This window comes from Rhinolophus ferrumequinum, chromosome 9 (assembly GCF_004115265.2).
Source record: "Rhinolophus ferrumequinum isolate MPI-CBG mRhiFer1 chromosome 9, mRhiFer1_v1.p, whole genome shotgun sequence".
In the NCBI taxonomy this organism is placed as follows: domain Eukaryota; kingdom Metazoa; phylum Chordata; class Mammalia; order Chiroptera; family Rhinolophidae; genus Rhinolophus; species Rhinolophus ferrumequinum.
In genome coordinates this window covers 84,859,097-84,869,203 of record NC_046292.1, presented here as the reverse complement: position 1 = coordinate 84,869,203, position 10,107 = coordinate 84,859,097, and positions in this window count along the sequence as shown.

The following is a 10,107-nucleotide window of genomic DNA, read 5'->3' as shown; positions in this document are numbered from 1 at the left end:
AAAGGAACCCTCATACATGTTGGTGGGAATGCAGACTGGTGCAGCTGCTATGGAAGGCAGTGTAGAGGTTCCTCAAAAAATTAAGAATAGAATTACCATATGACCCAGCAATCCCTCTCTTGGATACCTACCAAAAAAATCTGAAAACATTTATCTGTAAAGATATATGTGCTCTGATGTTCACTGCAGCTTTCTTTACGGTGGCCAAGACATGAAAACAACCAAAGTGTCCTTCAATAGATGAATGGGTAAAGAAATTGTGGTATATATACACAATGGAATACTATTCTGCCATAAGAAAAGATGAAATAGTGCCACTTGCAACAACATGGATGGATCTTGAGATTTTAATGTTAAGCGAAATAAATCAGACAGAAAAAGTCGAGAACCATATGATCCCACTATGATATGTGGTATATAAAACTGAGAACAACAAAGGAACAAACATATGAAGAAACAAAAACTCATAGACACAGAACATTGTTTAGTGGTTACCAGAAGGGGGTAAGGGGGTGGTAGATGAGGGTAAAAGGTATCAAATATATGGTGATGGAAGGAGAATTGACTCTGGGTAGTGAACATACAATGTGATATATAGATGATGTGTTACAGAATTGTACACCTGAAACCTATTTAACTTTATTAACAATTGTCACCCCAATAAAGTTTAATTAAAAAGAAAAACAACACATTTACAGTACCAATTTCTAGAAAGGAGGGATAGAAAATTTTTTTCGATAATATGGTAAATGTATAACAATAAACCTGTATGGAGAATCATGCTTAAAATGCAATATTGAAATATTTTCCGTAAGCTCAGAAACATGACGAGAATACCCACAATTACTACTTCCATTCACATTTTAATGGGAGTCCTACCTACTCTAAGAAATAAAGCAAAGAAAATTGGAAGTAAAAGCATTGGAAATGAAAAAATAAAGATGATATGATTGTACACATAGAATCTGCAAATGAATTAGTAAAATTAATAAGTGAATTAACATCTAATGATAAATGCTCAATATAGAAAAAATAATATTTCAAATACTAACATAAATAAATAGAAAATAAAATTTTAAAAATGTCATTCATGATGACAAGGAAAATCAAATATTTAAATAATAAATAAATTAAGGAACTTTACACACACCACTTCAAAACATTATTGAGAAAATTAAAGAAGACCAACATAAATGGATGGACATAACATTGCAAGGCTTTAGGTGTTTATTTATTGTGGGTATAAGTTAAAAAGCTCATTCTAAACTTTATGAAGAAATAAAAAGGATCAAGAATAACTAAGACAATCTTGACTGAGAAGAATAAAGCCAGAGGACCCACACATATCCAGTCATGTGACTGGTGACAAAGGGGAAACCACAGTGTGGTAGGGAAAGACTAGTATTTTCAATTAATAATGCTGATGCTTTAGAGATCATAAGGAAAAATAATGAATCTTAATTCTTATCTCATACCAAGCACAAATATGATTTTCAAATAGATTCTAGATCTAAATGTGATAGGTAAAACAATTAAGCTTTTAGTGGCAAAAGTGAAAGAATATCCTCATGATTTAGTTTAACAAAAATTTCTCAAACAAGACATGAAAACTTCCAATTCTGAAGGAAAAGTATGGGCTACATTGGGCTACTTGAAAGTTAAAAATTGATTTTTCTTATAAGACATGGAAGAGTGAAAATACAAGCTATATAGAAGAAGTATATAGTTGAAATGCTTATGTCCAATAAAGGACTCACATTCTGACTATAACAAACTCCTACAGGAAATAGGAAAGAGAAACCCCAACCTAAGAGAACAATGTCAAAATATTTGAAGGGACACTTTACAGTAAAAATTATTTCAGAAACTGCCAACAAATATTTATTTTTCAATCCTCGGTTTGTTGACTTTGAAATTCAAAACACAATGTAAGTCTGCGGCACATACATCCAAATGACTAAAATGAGAAAACAGGTCATATCCATGCTGGTGAGGATGTGCAGTAATTGTAATTCTCACAAACTGAAGAGAGAAGTATAAATTGGTACAACCATTTGGGAAAACAGTTGACAGTATCTACTAAAAGTGACTATAAATAGTGTCCAATTCAACAATTCCACTCCTAAATATTTAGCCTATATAGCTGCACCAAGAGACATTTGTATAAAATCTCATGCACTATTTTGATTAGCTCAAAATGAAAACAACTGAAAAATAGAACAGATAAATTGTTGTAGGATCATCCAATGGAATACTGTCAGGACACTGAGAAAGAATTAATTATTGCTATATTCAAAAACATGGCTAGATCCCCAAAACACAATATTGATCAAAGCATGCCATATAAAAAGTGCACGTTATGAATTATTCCATTTATATAAAGTTTGAAAAACAGGCAGAAGTAATTTATGGTGCTAGGATTCAGGGTAATGCTTGCTTTTGTGGAAAACACTGAACTTAAGGAGAACTTTTGAGTTTATTCTATTTCTTCGTATGTGTGCTGGCTTCAAGTATGTTTACTTTGTGACATTTCATCCATCTGTACAGTTATGATTTGTGTACATTTCTGTATGTTTGTTGTACTTCAATTTTACATAAAGAATGGAGAGGTTTTTTTTTTTTTTTTTAATGGTTCCCTCAGTGGTGATAAAAGCAGAGAACCCAATAGTGGAACTCCATGTGTGTGTATATGTGTTCAGGCATACTATTATTACCATCAGTTCTTTTCAAAGTACAGCTTTTTTATTGTCCTGCAATAAATGCTTCTAAACGCTGCAATGTAAAAAACAAAAAAACAAAACAAAAAAGTCATCAATATGAAATACAATTTTGATCTTGGAGTATGTGCCTGTGTGTGTGTGTGTGTGTGTGTGTGTGTGTGTGTGTGTGTGTGTGTGTAGTTTTGGGGATGGGCAAGGTTGTAGAATCAACAGAATAAGAAGAAGGGAATTAAGGTATCGATTTGCCTTTATTATGCATAATAGCAATTCCTACTTCTAACGCATAAGTAACTAAAAAAGAGCATGAATTTAATAATCAAATATTTTCCAACCTGGTTGTGGGTGCATGATCCAAATTATCCACTTATTAAGTGATGAAATTTGGTCTTGAGTAATGAAAAGCAGGAATGGTTGAAGTCAGCTAACAATTTTATTTTTATCTTTAATTACGGTTTTTTGTTGTTCATTTCTTAAGAAGCCACTAATATTTTTTTGTTACATTCTAAAGAATATGTATTGGAAGAGCTAAAATATTTTTAGTACATAAATCCCAATAAATCCCAAGTTCTTCTCACATTTCTGTGTTTAGATATAAACCCACAAATATATATATATGCATATTTCTCTGATGAAAACAAGTAAGTCATAGAACAATTTAATCGTAGGTTAGTGAAGAAAAACTAATAAATTGAGAGTAGCTTTGATGTTTCAAATGTTTATTCTGCTATTTTTTTAATTCATAAAGTATTGGAGGCTGTTTACTTTTTTAAAAAATTAGAGTTATAAATTTATGGTAAGTGGTGACTGTAACAATAGAAACAACAGGGATATATTGTCAAAATTGTTTTGAATACCAATTGAAATAGCATTTGATTTTTGATATTTAAAGAATTATTTTTGTTTATGCAGGAAAAGTATTGGGAACAATTTAGAATACACCATAGGATATCATTCCAGAAATCCCATGTAATACTCATGTAAGCCAAAGTTACCTGGGAAAAGAATTTAAAGCAAAGAAACAGAACTTACATCGTTTACCCAACACAATGTGTCAGTTTTCAGTCCACAATTTACCTTGATATATGTTGTATCAAGCCTCATAATACAAATAATTCTTTCAAATGCTGTACCACTAGCAAGAAATTTTACTAACCAAATTACCTATTTCAGAAGATTACAAAAAAAGTACTAAGTTTCAGGTATTGATTGTAAGTACTCAGCGATTCATGAGAATACTTGGAACCACTTTGTCCTATTGTACCGAGTTGCTTCTTTTCAAGGGCAGGTTGCTGGCCCCATTATAACTTCACATCCTGACAAAGCTCTATATTTGTCTGGAAACTGTCAACTCTCAATATCAAAAGAACATTATGATGTTTTCTTTTTACCACCTAATTATTATTATGTTAGACAATGTATTTACTGCTAAGTGGTTTGGGGTAATTGATTAGGTTGTTCCATGTCAGAAAAGCACAGATGTGGGGCCAGTGGAGACTGGGGCTGAGACAAAAGCCTCTCTCCAGTCTCCAGGAGGCAGGAGGCTGGCAGTGCTGCTGTGCAGGCAACACAAAACCTTCTTGTGGTGGGTGGTCCATTGGGAGGTAATTGGAGATCTGCAATACATCCACTACAATCAACAAAAGGGTACAATAGCTTCTCTGTAGGGAATTGGGGGAGAAGAATTTGTTTAAATAAAATTCCAAGAAGGTTGTCAGAATGTGAAAGCCATTCTCAAATGTTCTGTGCATTGTCTAAGGGAATGCAGATTGGGAATCATTTACTCTCAAGCCAAAGCACTGATAAAAAGAAAAGTTTAACTTAAACAGTATAATATCAAATAAAAGCACACATACTGTAACTGTCAACATGTTAGTGGCATATAACATCTTCTATGAGCGACTTCAAATGTAACTGTTTACAGCTGTGGAGTTTTGTTCTTATCCTATACCCTAACACAAAAATTAGATGGTAAAACTGTTGTTAGGCACTTGTTTTATATTTCAATGCCACATATGATTATTAAGTGTAAAAATGCCCATTAGGAGGAGCAGTTATGGAATAAAATTGTCAGTGATACTTACGAGTAAAGTTTCATTAATAAAGTATACTGTGTCTCTTGGTTATCCTTGCTTTTTTTTTTTTTTTTTTAACCAACAACATGGTGCTGTGAACATGGAAATTATTGGAGGCCCCTGGCCTCAAGCCTCTAAAGAAATTAAGTCATGGCTAAACCAAATTATGTCCTGAGAAAGTAAGAATGGAAATTGTGGCCCTGGGCAAAGCACTCCAAGTCGTTAGGTTAATGGTGCTCACTGCCTCCCAGGGATGCTTCACTTGGATGTTAAGACAGGCACTAGCAGGGAAGGCCACTGACAGTTTAGCCACGAGAAAAGAAGTTTTGAGAACACAAAACTATTTTTTCTACCAGTGCAAAACCAATCCCTTAACCTAAAACCCTTCCTTTGATATACTTTTCTTTCCTTTCTCTTCTAGGGTTTGCAAAGTGTTTATAGTTTTAGAGGGGAGTAGGACCATTTCCTGTTGTGTTTGTTATTTAAGTCTGCAATGAAAAAAAAATAACTAAAAGTGAAGAACAAATGGAAACAGACAAAGGAAACTTTTTAATATTCCTGGTGTATCTCTAATTTTTGTTGATACACCAAGTCTTGTTTTGAAAAATACATCTAAAGTAAAACATTCTCTATTTTGCTTTGAAGTGAGGTGGTCTTCGATTAGGTAGTATAAATAGGATGCTGTAAACTCATGCCAGCATATGGGTCATAGAAGTATTTGTTCTGGATGCAATTATGTGATCCAATTACATTTCTCAAGTCAACAAGTTGATCCATACAAAAAATAATATAACCAGGAGAAACAAATAGCTTTGCAAACATCTATATATGAAGGAGCTTAGGAAAAGTTTAGAGTAGAGAAGTTGCCATCTTGCAAATGTTGAGTAGCCACAAGTTCAGAATAACTTTCTTCATCCACAGATTTCTTTTGTTGTAGGAGAAGTGATGCATAAAGGTCTATGATGTCTTATTTATGACTTGAAATGGCATTTTTCTTCCAGAACTGAATGTCCCCTAAGCAGAACAGAACAGCTTCCTGAAATGACATTGTGAACAAAAACTTCCCATTGAGCTTGTGGTTTCCCAATGGTCACGTGAAGGGCAAATTCTCCTCACATTTGATTTTGATCAAGAATTGACCTTTAGATATCTTGTATAAACTGTTCTATTGATGATAAAGGGGCCCATTTTTACTAATAATGGAGAAGAGAAAAGCCTCCCTCAGCTCATCCCGTCATATCTGGAATATAAAATTGTAGGTTCTCTAGGCTGAACATTTAATAAATGTTATGTATTAACTATTATTATTAGGAAATACTAAATAAACTAGCAATTTAACTAAGCCAGCAATGATTTTTTTTCTGATTATAGGAAACCACTGAGATATTATATGAATATATAGGTTGGAAAATATAGGAAATATAGTATGGAAAATAAAGGAAAAAATAATACTATTTTTACATTTAAAATAGATTTTAAAGCTCTAGTAATTCAAGTTTGAAATTCCAAATTAATGAAAGAATTTAAAATTTATGGTTAAATTCAAATGCGATACAAAGCTCCATTTTGAGTAAGGACATGCCAATAGGCTATTTGCAAAAGAACATTATTCCAAATCCCCAAATTTGCTCAGTATACCTTGATGTTAATTACAGATGTAGGTCATGGAATAGGAAAATGGCCTAAAAATTCTCATGATGATTTTTCTAGCCTCTATTCCACTATGTTCCTTTAGAAGAGTAACTTTCGATATAGTCCTCTGCTTATAGTTTGGGAATGTTAATTTTAACATTCATTCTGTAACTCCATATACAGTAACTTCCCTGCAATACACTTCACAGTTTGTATTTTAGGCAGCATTCTGTGATGAATAAGAATTATTTGCCTTCCTTAGAAGAACACTTCACGCAGAGGCCCATGTGCCACAGGAAGATAATGTTTTCCAGGGACAGGCTTTGAAAATGCAAAGCCCTAGGCAAAGTTGCCTTGGAGGCCCCCTGAGACCTTGGGGAGAGAGATAACTCACATGAGGGAAGGATGCCCCTTCAGCCAGGCAAGGTGCCAACATGGACAAGAGGGAAACGCAGCATCTCCCTTAAGTCTAATCACAGAGCTGCTGAAACAGGAGGCCCAGACAGCCATCAGTGTCCAAATCCAGCAAGGTTACTCACTGCTCTTTTGGTAAATGCTATTGTGCTCTTCTGGCTTTGTGGCTTGCAGGAATACATTTCTGCAGAAGCCATGGAGCTGGAAAACAAGGACTTAAAAGCATTGTCAATCTCTGTTGCTTCTTCCACTCTCAGAATGTCTGTGGAACAATGGAGAACAGGAAGTCTAGCACTGGAGCTGCAGTTTGATGTGGGCTTCTGCTGCTGATTACTGACTCAGGGAGCCCTGCTCTCCTGGTCATGACTCACCAGTGCCCTTTGATTAAATGCAGACATGGATTCTGTTACCACAACATGCACTGGCTTTGTTGTGCTTCCTCATCTCACTTCCTGCTTCGGAAATGAATTCCCACAGTCCGTAGTCATTCTATCAGGCCCATCATAAATGCTTAACTGTAGAGAGAGAGAGGAGGGGTTGTGCTTTCTGACACAGTTGGGCAGCTTGGAAATGGAACTTGGCGCTCTTTATCCTGAGACTGCGGTCTTGTCAGCACTCAGATTTAACAAGTGCAGCCAACCACGGACAATGAAGATGGGCACAGTTGATGAAGGGACCTCAGAAATACGTCAAAGTCAACTTTGATTAAAATTTCACCTTCCCTCTGCAGTCTTGAAATGTCTTAACTTTCAAACTTTCAGACATTTATTTGGATACATAGTCTGAGCCTGCCAGAATCATTGTCTGCAACTAGAACCTGCTGTTCTGTATGGTTCACAAGGTCGGAACCACATTTGCCTTGGTCAAAACACACAAGGTGCTCAATGAGTCCAGGTTATGTGATTGAATAAGTTTACCTGTGTCCAGGCCTCTCCACTTTACTTGGAAAGCCTTTCTTTAAAAAGACTTCATTTTCTTGTTTAAAAATGTGATTATAGGTTATCAATTAAAAGAGAACGTCTGCTGTAGGGATGACTTCTTCCATAAAATCATAGAATTTCCAGTCAAAAGGCAAGTAGATGCCACCTGTTGTATTTCCTACCCATTGCTAAGATCTCTTCTGAAGTAGGTAATACTCAGCAACTACTCTAATGGTTGCAAAGTTCTTTATGGAACTTAAATCTACTTCCTTATCATTTCTACTCATTGGTCCTAATCCTGGTGAAACAACAACAGCAACACAAACACAGTAAGAACAATAAAAAAGGTCTTACATAGTGTTGCCTTCCTCTTTGGCATATTAAAAAAGTCACTAGGGGGATGTTACTGCAGTGTGCTTTTGTTCATGTATGTGGGAGCTCTTTCCTTAGAACGCACAGCGATATCGCAATGACACCACAACCATATGTCCTGTCCCCACCAGGACTCTGTGTGGAGAGGAAGAGCACGGATTATGCAGAACTAATTAGCCACTGATCTCTAAATATAGAACTTATTTGTTTAAGACTATAGAATTTAGTTTACTTTTCACAAACCATAACATTTTAAGAGAGTGTAGGAATTTTTAGATAAAATATTAAGATGTCTATTATTTTAATTACTCAGGATTTACAGTATTTTTTTTTTTTATTGTGACAGGTAGAATACGGACTTGAGAACTTTTACATTTCTTCAGTCTGCTATTGTCTCTCCCCTTTGTCTTTTGGTTTTGAGCCAGGTAACCTGAGTTCAAATCCTGATTTTTGTCATTCCGTTATGTAACCATACATAACGTAATTTAATTTACTGCTCTGAAATTTAACATCCTTATCAGAAAAGTGGAAAAATGCCTAACTTATAGCATAACTATGATAATTTTATAGGGCAGATACCAGACAGTGCTTAATACCACATCTGGCATTATTAAATATTCATTCAGTTCATTCTTATTTTAGAATAGCTGAAATATCCCCATCCGGGGCTGTTTTTAATGAGTGAAACAATATCCATATATAATACTTCTATACATTTCAGTGCAAATTAATTCAATTCAACCAAAGTCTATTGAGCACCTACTATATGTCAGGAACAATAATACAGATAGTAACAACTAGCTAAATCATTTTTGAGTACTTACTCTGCTTCAGGTACTGTGTGCAGAGTTTCATTACCTAACATACTTTGATTCTCGCAGTAACTATGGATAGACAGGGGTGTTACCCAGAATATTTAATAAGTAGCCTGCTCCTGCCAGTACACTATACTGGGAGCACAGGGGAGCCCATTTACAGAAGAGGAAATTAAGGCTGTGAGACATTAAATCAATTTAGCAAGCAAGTGGCAAACCTTTCAGGTCTCTTTCACAAGAGTATAATGTATATGTTGCTTTTGTTAATCATGGTCAATTCTTCCCGTCACTGTGGTAGTCAGTCCTTGCCCTCCTCTCACTACTGGGTTCTGTTCTACAGTACATTCACAGATCAGTGCATCCAGAAAATTTAGGTCAAGTGCTCCAAACAACCAGTTTCTTAATCAGAAGTCTTCATTGCCTCCTCCTGTCATTGCCATGAAAAGTTCAAGCACGTGATATCTTCTCCTGCCTGTTATTATTGGAAGGAGCCCAGCAGTACCAGGAAGAATCTCCAGCCCTAGACAGTGGCGGTCTCAGGGCCACACGGGCACGGCACTCTTCTTTCTGCTGAGTTTCTGCCAGTACCTTAAGAGTGTTCCTGGAGTTCTGTCCATTCTTTCTTCCTCCACTCACTTTGTATGTGCATAAATGTTTTTTTCCAGGTCACAGCTGGGCTCATAGAGTATAAGAGGAAGGTTCAGAATATGATTTTATTTCCCCCACTTGTATCTGAGAACATGGGCACACAGGGCAGTCTGTCACGAATCTCAGTGTGCCCAAACTATATTCATGGACAATAAATCAACTTCACGTTGTCTCAAATTTACATTCCCATCCCAAGTATTAGCCTGGCATTATTCACTGCAAATGCAAATGGCATATTTATAGGGAAGAAAAGGAGAGCGGAAGGACTGATTTTATGGAGTTGGAAATCACATTAAAAAGCAAGCGGGAAGTATTTGACTTGTATGATCAATGTTCAGGCAGAATTTGGACATTGAGAATCATGTGTCCATTTATGTGTAAAAAACGAACAGCAATGGGTAATATTATTGCCTAACCCCCAATATGATCCATATAGCATCATATGTATATCAGGATACAATGAGCGCTCTCAAGTTTCTACATATGACTGAATACCCTGAGATCTCTTACCTTG